Source organism: Dreissena polymorpha, chromosome 8 (genome assembly GCF_020536995.1).
Source record: "Dreissena polymorpha isolate Duluth1 chromosome 8, UMN_Dpol_1.0, whole genome shotgun sequence".
Taxonomy (NCBI): Eukaryota; Metazoa; Mollusca; class Bivalvia; order Myida; family Dreissenidae; genus Dreissena; species Dreissena polymorpha.
Window position 1 is genome coordinate 80,587,199 of NC_068362.1, and position 13,884 is coordinate 80,601,082.

Below are 13,884 nucleotides of genomic sequence, written 5' to 3' on the forward strand. Positions count from 1 at the left end.
TCGAAAGTAGGTGTTCAGCTTCAATCGTATCTGAGTCCTTTCCAAAGAAAGACAAGTCGATTTCACAGAATAAACTTTGCTGAACTCCTCGATTCCATGCAACTCCAACACTGGTATTATGCATATCGGCAGTCTGTAGTTTAACGTGGGATTCGACTGCATGTATCTACCCTTCTTTATGCGCTCGTTAAGAGTTGCGAAATGTTCTGGTACTAATGTTTTCAATATTTTGAAGTAGCACATATCAATCTTTTCATCGGCAACAGAAAACATCAAGTCAACATATCGTTCAAACGCAGCTAGTGTCGGTTCATCGAGAAACACATGGTCCAGCGTTGGCTTGTAGTTCAAGTAGTCATACGGACTGTTAGTTATCGACGTAAAACGCAGTCCCTCGACATCTGTGAAAGGACATGTAACGCTAAACATGTACTTCTTTTGGTGACCATTCGCATTGAAATTTCTTTTCTCGCGAATGAATTTTTCGCACAATGTTTGGACGAACATGTTGTCGCTTCGGTTGTCAGATTGTAAATGAGACGCATTGAATAAGTTGCATGGCTTTATATACAACCCGTCATGTTACAAAGTTAGTGGTATAAGCTTGAAAAAGTAGGTTTTGAAAACAGATATGGCTCGTTGCATCGAACGGAAAGGCGAAAGCAAATTAAATGCACTCATCAAATCAAACCAACCCGAGTTGTTAGCAACACACATAAATCAAAACTTTGATTTTGATTCATCGTGTTACATTGTTATCAACGAAAAACATGTTTTGCCTGTTGATTTCACACAAACAGACCTAGAACAAGTTGTCATTCATATATCTAAACCTGAATACATACAGTTTGTGAAGCTCAGGTTTAGTGATTCACACAGCAATGGGTTTGATTTTCTGCTTTGCGAACAAACCGATTACGAAGATAACTACGGCAATGAGGTTCATCAGTGTCACCTTTATTTTTCAAGAACATGTACCAAAGATATGGCAGCTACGAGCTATTACTTGACACAAGCCTTAAGTATGATTGGAGTACTAACATTTTCAAAGAATACGCATGACAAACTGGCTTCGTGTCTAATCAAACGTTATGGTCAAACACTCGTACCCAAATGCACTACTGATTTTTGGAACAAACAACTTGACTCATTTCGCATGAGAAGCATTCTTGAGGTCTCGCAGCAAGATGACTCAGCGACACTTCGTGATGAAATTGAGCGTTTGGTGCAAACAAAGTACAACTTTGTTTCTTGTCAATACAATACTGCAAACAAAATTCTCAATATTCTGTACACGAACACAAGTGACAACAACTTTGGGTTAGTGGTTCTCAAACAGTCGCTGAATATAAAATGCGCTACATGACTATTGATTCAAATCATTTTTGATTTAAACACCAAAGCGACAACATGTCTGTACCAGCAAATAAATTTCAAGTTCCACAGACTGAGAATTGGGACTTAGAAATAAGCCAGTCCGAGATGAAAAGTAAGTTGTGTTGATAAGATATTGTGTTTTCATAGCAGTTTTTATTGTAAGCATTGTTCATTTAGTTGTTAACTTTTGCTTTTTCTGTTTCAGAAAATACCAGCATCGGGGTGGTAACTCCAAAAACGAAAACCGAAGACTGGGAAGCTGAAATTGCGGTGGCGAAACGTCCTCCATTCTTTCTCAGCGTGGGCAAAATAACACAGCGACGTATAAACCGAATGCACCGATGCTGGACCTGTCACTGCGTGCCTGTCAATTGTCGATGTGCAAAATATTGAATAAACTTGTTGAAACGTTAACATGTGTTTGTTTGTTTGGTAGAAAATGTTATATAGGTAGTAACTTGAAAATTGATTCTATACACCTAAACAATGCTAGCCGTTGAACTCAAAGATTTGGGATTTTTTCGACATATGTTGCGTTTGAATATTGAAAAGTGGAACAAAGCTGTCGAAATGTACATCATGGATCTCTATCCAGATGTGAAGTTTACATTTTCGACGCGAGATCAATGTTGGAAAGCGACAGATACGGAAATTGTGTACTATGTCGATATTGAGGTTATTCTGATCAATCCGAAATATGATTTGTGCTGGACACACCAAGATCCCACAAAACGACTTCAAACCATTAATGGGATTTTGTTGAGCTCAAAAGCCAAGAGAACAAAACTCGTAACGTTTGACCAAGAGTATTTTTGAGACAAAAAATGTATAAAGATGTTGAAATAACCAATTGCATGTGTAATATAATATCATATCATATCATGGATGATACCGACGCTTTTTGCACGAATGAAACAAGTATGTTCATGAACAACTATATCGACAGACTGAAAACGTTTGAGCATTGGTCTCCCCAAATACAACCAAACAAATACCAGCTTGCTTCTTGCGGGTTGTACTACTTGGGACAACACGACCGTTGCAAATGTTTTCGTTGTGGCATTGTGTTGTATCATTGGAAATCTACAGACGATGTTTTCTTGGAACACCATAAACATTCACCACATTGCCAGTTTTTGCGAATGGTGGGTCCAGGAACAAGACTATTGACAGACACATGAGTATGTTTTGTATGATCGTGTTGTAAATAAATATCATGAACCGTTTAATTTGTTTTGTTCTTGTTCTTGTAGTAACATATACTTATTCATGCAACTACCAAACGCAAAGTTGAAAAACAAGTACTATTGTGTGCACGAATGTTTGATTTCGCTATTGCGTTAGTTATTGATATAACCCAGTGTCGTATGTTTTCTCAAACTATATTATCCAACTCTAATCAAAGCAAATACAAACAACTATGTATATGTAGTTTCAAACGATTTTATTCTGCAACAATCAATATTTCAAACATTCAATCTTTCGCAACAACAACGTACAACAGTTTACATAGTCCACTAGATCAGCCCACATAGTCCACTCGATCAGTCCATCACAGATGCAAAAGCCTCGCTTCTCTGTTTTGGCCGTAACCCTGAATTTCGCCACACCATTCGCAGCGATCGTCGATCCGCGTACATGACACACAGCTGAGGGCCTCGCATCTACGGCAAAAGTTCACCATCGAAAAAAAGTTTTTGCACGTATGACACACAATCACTAACGTAGTGTCGTAAACAGTTGGCAGCATTTCGCCCATGCTCTTAATCCATTTGTTACAAGCTGCTTTGTTGTTTCCAGCTAACGACTCATTCTCACGATGCTTATTCTGCCTCTCTAACCATGCCTGGAAACCTCCACTTTTCTCCACACCTGACATCCATTGCTCGCAAGCTTTTCTGTCACTCATTATGCGTGTTGTTCGTTCGGTTTCAAAAATCGAAATGATTCAAACACAAGCAATTCGCCCTTTTATAGTATGCCGTTATTCAACTCAACAGCATAAAACTCGAAATGCATGTCCCTTCCCCAGAACATGAAATTTCACAAAGTCGACAAAAGCCCCAATTGTATGTAAACAAAGTGTTTTATGTTTTCATCGACGAGTATTTTTATCAACAAGCCGAATTTTGCGGAATATGCGGTGTCATTAGTTCTAGAAAAGATAGTTTTAATTCATGCTTGACAAAAAGTTTGTAGTTTACTTTGCTTTTTGGAAAAATACAACGTTCAAAGATATGAGTTTCATCCGAACCTTCCGAAAAATGGGTGTTGTTCTATGTACAGTATCGATACATGTATGTGAGGCATTTTCAGGCTTTCTTTCTTGGATTGAGAGTTCAAGAAACGATGAATTTTGTCAAAACATGGTTACGATTACAAGAAAGTACCACCAAAATATATTTTTGTTTCATGATAGACAAAACCGTGTATTGTTGAAATGTCAACACATCTCAAATGTAAACAAAGAAAAATGAAGTACATGATAAATCATATTGTGTAGATTTTTGTACCAAAGTTAAATGCTCTTAACAAAATGTGTTCTTTTATTCAAATGATTGTGATCACTGCTGTTTTATGTAAAATAAGTCAGTTTAGAACTTGATTTGTGTTGTTTTGTTTTCTTAGCTGCATCAGACTTTTTTGACTTGAATGTTATTTGTACACATCAAAATCTGCCATACAAAGTTGATTTCTAGAATGAATGAACAATCAGTATTTATTTGTAACTGTGTGTTGTTAACACTGTGATTGAATAATGTCACATTTGTCATAAGTTGAACAATTTCTCACCAGAACTTACATTTCAATATGATATTTTATGTGAAAGTAAACATGTGCACTAATTTGTCAGAATATTTGTCATTAAACTTCAAGGGTCAGTTTTTTTCATTTTTGAATCATATCAAACATATTCAACAATTTTTGAATCTATACCGCAAGTACCATTTCTGTCAAAAACTGCAAATAGAATCTGTTAACACACAAAACTACAAATTCTGCTTCTTTTACCAACATGTGAATGTTCAAGGTCACAACAATATTTGATTCAATTTCAACAAGCAAAACCCAATGGTTGCCTGTTTGAGTTATTTTTTTTAAGAAGTTCCTATGGTATGGATTTGTAAGTATCTAGAAGCAAAAATGGCATAACATTTGTGGGTTTTGCAAGTTAAAAAAAGTTAGTAACACAAAAAATGAAAATTTTGCATGTTGGTCAGTACAGTAACTGTATTGGACACAGATATTTTATCATGTTGTATTGACTGTGTAAAACATTTGTCATATGTTGAATAATTTCTTACCAGAATTTACATTTGAGTATGACAGTTTATGTGAAGAAAACATGTGCACTGATTTGTTTTCATATTTCTATGTAGGCTCACTTTTCATATTTTATCCATAGAATGCATAATTGTCCATTTCAAAGTCTTCTTCACAAAAATATTTGATGTCTAAAACTGCAAAAAAATCTATATACACACCAAAATGCAAATTCTGCTTTTTGCCAACATGTGAATGTTTGGTCACAACAATCTTTCTTTCAAGTCAACACAAATGTGTGTATCAACAAGCAAACCCATTTGTAAGTCTGTCCCGAGTCAGTTTTTATTATCATTGCCTATAGTGTATGTATTTGCAAATTTTTCAAGCAAGCACGCATAACAATTTCAGATGAAAGTGGATGAAAAAAAAGTATATGAATGCTATTTAGAAAAATATGGTTTTTTGTCAGCACATTCATGTCTGTCCACAAAACTCATTGTGTGTGTTTGTTGTGCAGTGATTCAGTCATTCACAAAGCGCATCTAACAGTGTCTGCTTGAGCTAGCAAGCACAACCACAAGCCATGTTTTGGTTCAGATTTGTTTTATTGAGGTCCATAAGAGAATATTTGAACATTTTGATACATGGCTCTCATAACTGGTCTCATTCAAATGCTTAGAAAAAAAGTATATAAATGCTTTTTAGAAAAATATGGTTTTTTGTCAGCACATTCATGTCTGTCCACAAAACTCATTGTGTGTGTTTGTTGTGCCGTGATACTGTGATTCACTGAGCGCATCATACAGTGTTTGCTTGAGCTAGCGAGCACAACCACAAGCCATGTTTTGGTTCAGATTTGGTTTATTCATGCATATGGATAAGAATATGAGAATTTTTATACATGGCTCTCATAAGATTTCTGATGCAAATGATGAGAAAAAAAGTATATAAATGCAATTTAGAAAAATATGGTTTTCTGTCAGCACATTCATGTCTGTCCACAAAACTCATTGTGTGTGTTATGTGTGAAGTGATGTTCAGTTCATATTCTCAGAGTGGTTCAATGAAGAACGCCTTCTTTCGCAGAAGGAAATCTAGGTTCAAGTCCTAGCTCTGATATGATTTGAGAAATCACTGAATGCAATTTACAGTGTCTGCTTGAGCTAGCAAGCACAACCACAAGTCAATTTTTTGTGCAGATTTGTTTTAGTCGTCTATATGATTAAGAATACAATAATTTTGATACTCGGCTTACATAACTGGTCTCATACAAAAAGAGATTGCCATTCCGAGCGCATATTACAGTGTGTGTGTGACCTTGCAAGCACAACCACAAGTCAATTTTTTGTGCAGATTTGTTTTAGTCGTCTATATGAATAAGAAGATGAGAATTTTCATACTCGGCTTACATAACTGGTCTGGTTCAAAAAGAGATTGCCATTCCGAGAGCCTATTACTGCTAGCAAGCACAACCTTCTACTTGTCTGATTGTGTGAAATGGCAGTTTTCAGTATTTTCAGATTCTTTCACTCACAACTCTATGTATAATCATATAACACAAAAACACAAATGTAAGGTGTAACATAGATTTTATTGATACATTGCTAGCCAAAAATGACATAACCTGGTCCAAAACAACCAGTGTGACAATCATATGGTATTTTGCATTTCAAACAAACAATTTGTTCACCAGTGTTAGCACTTACAAATTCCATGTACTTTGGAAAGCAATTTAGACAACAAAACCCGTGCCCACACTTCTTGCTGAACACTCTAGGTGGATTGCTTTCAAGTTTGCATAGTCTGCAGTAGTCGATTTTGCTGCTGCTTTTTAGATGGTTTGAAATAATCAAATCAATTGCATTGGAAATGTTTGTAGCTGCAGTTGTTACGCACGATGTTAACCTCGGCTCATCAATTGGTACAGATTTAACGTACCTTAGCGCCTTATTGAGACTGTCGATTTTTATCTGAGCTTTGCCGTGCGACGATTTTAGTATCTCTTGTTTTTTTAAATACTCTTCGAAAAAGTCTTCATGCTTCTTTTCAGTTGAAATAGCGTCCTGTTTTGCGTTTCGTTTTGGTTTTTTGACAGTTTGACCGTCAGAATTAGCAATAGCTTTTCGTTTATTCGATGTCGTTGTACTAGTTGAACCTGTTGAGTCGTTGGAACATTGCTGTGATGGCTGAGCAATGAAATTAGCTGCTGCATCGTTTTCTCGCGAACGATATTCTGTTTTAATTTCTTCGTCAGTCATTGTGAGAAGTGAGTACAAAATTGGATGCTTTCGTATCATCTCACTGGGTGTTGAATGCAATGGATGAGTTTCATCATCTACACGAACACCAGCATTGGTAAGCTGTTTGGAGAGCGCCATGTCGCTTTGAAATCTCAAGGAAGAATGATTGTGTTGTGTCAAAAATTAGCTATTTATACCCGTGACCTTAATTTTCCTTTTTTAAGGCCAATATGAGCCTGAAGTCGTGTAAGCATAAAACATTCATTTCAAGCATGTAAAACAAAACACAGATTAGATGTTTAATATGATTTATTCATACTATGTATCAACCAATAATGCCATAGCGAGAACCAATTTGACATGTTGCATTCTTATCGTACTGATGTTTAACCCATATCATTCGGCAGACAATTGCCCCGAACTAAGCATACGCAAAGTCTCGAAGCAATCGACTTTCGAATTTAGGATGGATCGACCTAATTGTAACATAGTTATTATTGTTGTTGCTTTTCAAACGGAAACATGCGCAAAGATTTCAGCAAAATGTTTCTCGCACCATTTACGTCTCTGTGTGTGTTATATTTGCACTGATCGCAATAAAATGTTTCACTCTTTTTAAGGTTTTCGTTGATTGTTGAACACATTCCACACGTCTTTGAAGTGTATGCTTCATCTTGAACATCCAGTACACAGCCAGTATTCGTAGTCCGGTTGATTAGCCGTTGGCGAAATCTGTAATGTTGCCAATATAGCAAATCCCTTTTAGCACGTTTTGATAAATGTTTTTTCTTTACCATTGGTGCTACGTTGATTTTACCCAGTGCAACATACTGATACTCTTTGACAAGATGTGAAGAAAGCTTAAGGTGTATATCTTCTACAAACGTTTTTAGTTTCAAATGTGTTTTCTTCAGTGATACAATTCGTTCACGAGCTGCTTGTTGTTGCTTTTTGTTTTGCGCTTTTGTCAAATGCATATGCGCATGATCTATTTTATTGTGGAGTTTGCTAATCACATACTGCTTGTCTTCTTCAATACCAACTTGGAAAACACTACAGTCAATTGGGTCATACACTGTAGCAAACGTTCTACCGCCAGGATCAATACCACACACACGTTTATCTATTGTATCGTTTGATGCATTTCTTCGTGTATACTTAGGATCACAAGGAATGTTCATGATAAACATGCCATCAGCACGCTTGACAATTTTAACATCGTGTTCAATTGGAGGTATTTTTGTTATCGGTTTAGCAAGTTTTAAGAATCGTTCTTTAGGATTTGAACGCTTTTCAAAATTGTCCGGTATCATACAGATGTATCGCTTCTGCATGTTGGTATTATGTGTACAAACGTCTTTAGATGAAAGCAATCTTATGTAAAGTTTTGGAACCCCAAAAGATCCTTGAATGATATTTGAAATAGGCATTGGTCGTTTTAGTTTTGATTTAAGTGCCTTAGCCGACTTGTAAGATGTACAAAAGTTTTTGCACGATGTTCCCTTTACTCTAGTCATTTTGTTGTTAAAAAACCAGTCATCGTTTTCAATCCTGTATTGAGGGTCGACATCGCTGGCATTTGTTTTGCAAACAATTTTCTGAAGTTCAAATAGGTGTGGCTTTAATCCTTTTTCGTTTACTAACCACAAGCACCAGTTGTAAGTATAATTTGAAACGCGAAGCATTTCGTTGAGGACTTGTTTTTGATGTTTAGTAGGACGAAGTCCAACCGAAAACGACGTTAAAATTTTATCGGACTGTGTCTTTTGCTTTTTGACACTCGCAGACTGTAACAATTGAATCACATCGCAATCAGTTTTCTCATGATTTATCAAATCTTTCCTTCTAATATAGTCCCACCAATACCACATACTTTTGTGTTTGTGGACGTTTGCAGCATCCCATAGTGTTAAATCCTCTCGTTTGCGTTTCATTGCTGTACAATACAAAGCAACACAGGAATTCGTTTGCTTATATACAAATATTTGTAATAATCTGATATCAGGGCAATACGAATGAAACCGTATCCCGACTCAAATGGGTTAAATACTCAACGGCCTGGTGCTTTTTCACTATATAGACAAAGCATAGTGTTAACATACCAAAGTCCTTGATTTCGCTGTACATTTCGAAACATGTTGATGCAACAAGATGCTAGATTCCACAATGACTCATATTTAGCATTCAATCCATCGCAATTCGATACGAAATTGTTCGTAAGCTCAACGTTATTCTACTATACAATCAAACTATATCTAACCTGCTCGACTAACAACATACACATCATATGCATTTAAACATTTTATTTTACAACAAACATCAAACATATGAAAACAGTCAAAACATTTAATCAGTGAAAAGCATTCGCACCCAGCCAGTAACGTCAGCTCGACACATAGCGCAGTCTCCATCGAACATCATCAGGCAGCAGTTTTCACAAAAAGTGTGCCCACACCTTGTCAAGGTACTGTTTTTTTGCTCATCGTAGCATATGGTACACGTTTTTAATCCTCGAATAGCCTCATCTTTTTCTTCTTGAAGTTTTGTTCTAAGCGAATCCAAAGCCTGCTCTTTTTCAAATAGGAGCTGCGCTATTATCCTATCGGTTTCGAGTTCATGTTGCTCTTTTAGCGCGCGTTCGCGTTTAGACCACTCATCCTCGAAGAAACGCTCTTGATCATTAATCAAATGTTCGCTCGCTTCTCGCTGATAAGATGAAGCCTTTTGAATACACGATACCATTTTCTTGCAGACATCGCGACCTTCCTTTGACATAGCGTAGTCGCTGCCGTTTACAAACGCTGTAACCTGACTTCCAAGTCTGTTCAGTTGATAGCCGAACGACTTTAGATCAATTGACGCCGATTGTTCTGGTCGAGTGTATGGCTTTGTAGCATGTCGCTTGCCCTTGCCAGTCGTTTCGCTACTACCACTAGCAGCGTCTGTGTCCTCGAACTTTGGCAGTCGGTTTGCGTATTTCGGCATGATTTCGAGTCAATGTTCTCTCTTGGAGTCTCAAATCAAGAATGATGACAATAGCTGTCCGTGTCGCTTTATATACCCAACGGGCTGGTGCGTTTTCAGTATATAGACAAAGCATAGCGCTTACATACCAAAGTCCTTGATAAAGATGAATAGCAAATTTCTAACGCGTGGCAGATGTAGACACTCGTACTTAAGAAAAACGCTGAACAAAGTTGCATGTCTGAGGGATTTTGATAAAACGTACGTTAGCGAGTTGGGTCAGTACCTCAGAAAGACATTTCCCACACTTCGCGACGACTGTCGGTTGTACATTAAGCACGAATTAACAATTCAGAACAGGCGACCCGATTTCGTTATTCATATACCAAATGTTACCCTAATACTACTCGAATACAAAACATCGAATGTTACAATAAAAGTACGCAGAGAATATTTAACTCAAGTACTCGATACGTTTCACAAGTTTCGACAAAGCTTATGCACTTGTGAAAATTCAAGCCTTATACGCTTAATGAGTATTTTGCTCATTCGCAATTCTTCATCTCGACAAAACAAAATTGTGTGTGTGAAAAATGAAAAAAAAAAAACCTAACAGCTGTTATTTGATATGAACTTTTATGAATATTTTTGCGAAATGTACTATGATCAATTTTTAAACGCAACAGTGCAGTGGAGTATTTTTCAAATCACAATATCTCGCTAGTACAACTTTTTGCTGTAATAATTTCACAACGCTAAAATTTCCAATCCAATACTTCATCAAATATCTACCAGCATCGCACGAGAAATTACACCCAGTACAGCGAGGTCATCAAGTGCAAATAATATCGAACGTCATTTCACAGTAAAGTACATAGATAGATGAGTATTTGCGAGAAAGTTTAACTGTACATTTCTCAACAACCAATGCAGATATTGGGATCAAATTTTGACTATGATATTCAACTTAGAAAGCTCCACAATGATTGTTCCAGACGTTGTATTCTTTTGTTTGTGCTTCTTGGACAAAATGCGAGTTTTTGATCGAAAATAAAGCCTTTAAAAGAAATCTTTTTTGCCTTTTCGTTTTGCGATACATTGTTCAAAATGTGTACCGTCAAATATGAAGTTGAAACACATTGAAACGCCGATTTATCAGCAGAAAACTGAACTCAACTCTGATATTGTTTTTCTACAACGCACTTAAACTCATGACGTGCAGTAGATCTACGTAATTTCGCTTCATGTAAACAACCTTGGTGCAATATCGTACAACGAGGTTTAAGTGCATTTTCTTTGAAACCACTCAAAATATCAATATGAAATTTTCAGTGCATGACACAGATGGCTATATGCTACAATTACGTACTGATTAGTTTGCCCTGAAATATATGCCTCCATGTAAAATATCTGTCCGAAATCTTTTGTATGAAGAAAACTTTTTTGCTTTTTCGTTTTGCTTAACGAAATATGTACAGTTGAATTGGGAATTGTTTTCTGAAGAATTTGGTGTATAACACTTTGTATGTATGTGAATAATTTCGCTTGAACACGAGTTAAACGCAACATTGATATTTTTCTTTAAATCGCATCGCGCAAAAATTCATGAAATGTAGTACGTCATTTCGCTTAAATGTAAACAACCGAGGAAAGACTAAACATAATATCGGTTTAAGTTAAATATCTCCGGAACGATTCATGGCATCAATATCAAATTTCAAGTACAATACCCAGCTTATTGTTCGCTACAACTTTTCTATTGTTATTTTTGTTCCAACATACATGCTTATGTGATAAAAATCACTTTGAAAACGTTCGCAACAAGAAAACTTTTTCATTCTATCGCTTTTTGAAACAAAACTGATATCAACATGAAGAGCATGTATTTCCACATATTTTGATATGACATGCGTGTATGTTTATTGTATCGCTTGATCAAGACTAGCCGAAAACCATTTTGCCTATAATCACGAATACACTTTTTAAAGCACGAAACATGTACTGTAGCTCGAACGTCATTTCTATCCATGAAAACAACCTTGGCTTGGGTGCAATATCTTACCAAGAGGTTTAACTCAATTCTTTCGAGAACGCCTCATGATTTCGAGATGAAAATTTCAAAACAATATTCAATCGCATGATAGCTACATTTTTTGTCTCGCCTATATTGTTCTCACACGACTCATTGTGTCAGATATTCATCTTGGCAGAATGCGCTAACAAGAAAACTTTTTTGTGTAAAGAGCATTTATCGTTATTTTGGTACTAGCTTGTAGGAAATTCAATTCCACGCATTTTGATGTATTACACTTAACCGTATGTTAAAAAACACAAAAAATACAGCAATAGAACGATTTCGTACAAAACGCATTTCTGTCTTTAACTTTAGATTTTTTACAACGTCATTGCATTTCTATGCATGTAAACAAGCGAGGGAAAAGTTTCAGTTACATCGGTTTAACTCAATTCTTTCGCAAACGTCTCATGATATTTAAATGATTTTTTCACCACAGTATTGTATCATATGATAGCTACATTTTTTGTTTCGCCTATATTGTTCTCACACGACTTATTGTATCAGATATTCAACTTTGCAAAATTCGCTAACAAGAAAACTTTTTTGTGTAATGAGCATTTATCGTTATTTTGGTACTAGCTTGTAGGAAATTCGATTCCACGCATTTTTATATATTACACTTTACCGTATGTTTAGACACAACAAAAATACAGTGCGATAACGATTTCGTACTAAACGCATTTCTGTCTTTAACTTTAGATTTTTACAACGTCGTCTTTTATCCATGTAAACAAACGAAACAAGATGTTAAGTTACATCGGTTTAACTCAATTTGCTCGATAGCGTCTCTTGATATTTAGATGATTTTTTCACCACAGTATTGCATCATATGATAGCTACAATTTTTGTTTCGCCTATATTGTTCTCACACGACTCATTGTGTCAGATATTCTACTTTGCAAAACTCGCTAACAAGAAAACTTTTTTGCGTTAAGAGCATTCATCTTTAGTTTGGTATGATTCTGTTGGAAATTCAATTCCACGCATTTTGATGTATAACACTTAACTATATATCATAACACAACAATAAAACAGTCCGATAACGATTTCGTACAAAACGCATTTCTGTCTTTAACTTTAGATTTTTTACAACGTCATTGCATTTCTATGCATGTAAACAAGCGGGGAAAGAGTTTAAGTTGCATCGGTTTAACTCATTTTGCTCGATAGCGTCTCTTGATATTTAGATGATTTTTTCACCACAGTATTGCATCATATGATAGCTACAATTTTTGTTTCGCCTATATTGTTCTCACACGACTCATTGTGTCAGATATTCAATTTTGCAAAATTCGCTAAGAAGAAAACTTTTTCGTGTTAAGAGCATTTATCTTCATTTTGGTATGATTTTGTAGGAAATTCAATTCCACGCATTTTGATGTATAACACTTAACTATATATCATAACACAACAATAAAACAGTCCGATAACGATTTCGTACAAAACGCATTTCTGTCTTTAACTTTAGATTTTTTACAACGTCATTGCATTTCTATGCATGTAAACAAGCGAGGGAAAGGAGTTTAAAATGCATCGGTTTAACTCAATTCTTTCGAGAACGCCTCATGATATTCAGATGAAATTTTCACCACAATATTTAACCGCATGATAGCTACAATTTTTGTTTCACCTATATTGTTCTCACACGACTTATTGTATCAGATATTCAACTTTGCAAAATTCGCTAACAAGAAAACTTTTTTGTGTAATGAGCATTTATCGTTATTTTGGTACTAGCTTGTAGGAAATTCGATTCCACGCATTTTTATATATTACACTTTACCGTATGTTTAGACACAACAAAAATACAGTGCGATAACGATTTCGTACTAAACGCATTTCTGTCTTTAACTTTACATTTTGACTCAACGTCGAAAACTCTCTGCGAATAGAACAGTGATTTCGTACAAAGTTTAACTTCGCGTTTCTTCCCAACCATTTGACCGATCAACATAACAT

General features: G+C 35.8%; 1 long non-coding RNA gene across 1 annotated transcript; it reads left to right on the plus strand.

Annotated features, from left to right (window-relative positions):
- The first annotated feature begins 787 nt into the window (after positions 1-787).
- LOC127840973 (uncharacterized) lies at positions 788-1,791 on the plus strand. The gene is made up of 2 exons (XR_008030649.1): positions 788-1,489; positions 1,583-1,791. It is a non-coding gene; the product is annotated as an uncharacterized LOC127840973 (long non-coding RNA).
- The last annotated feature ends 12,093 nt before the right edge of the window (positions 1,792-13,884 follow it).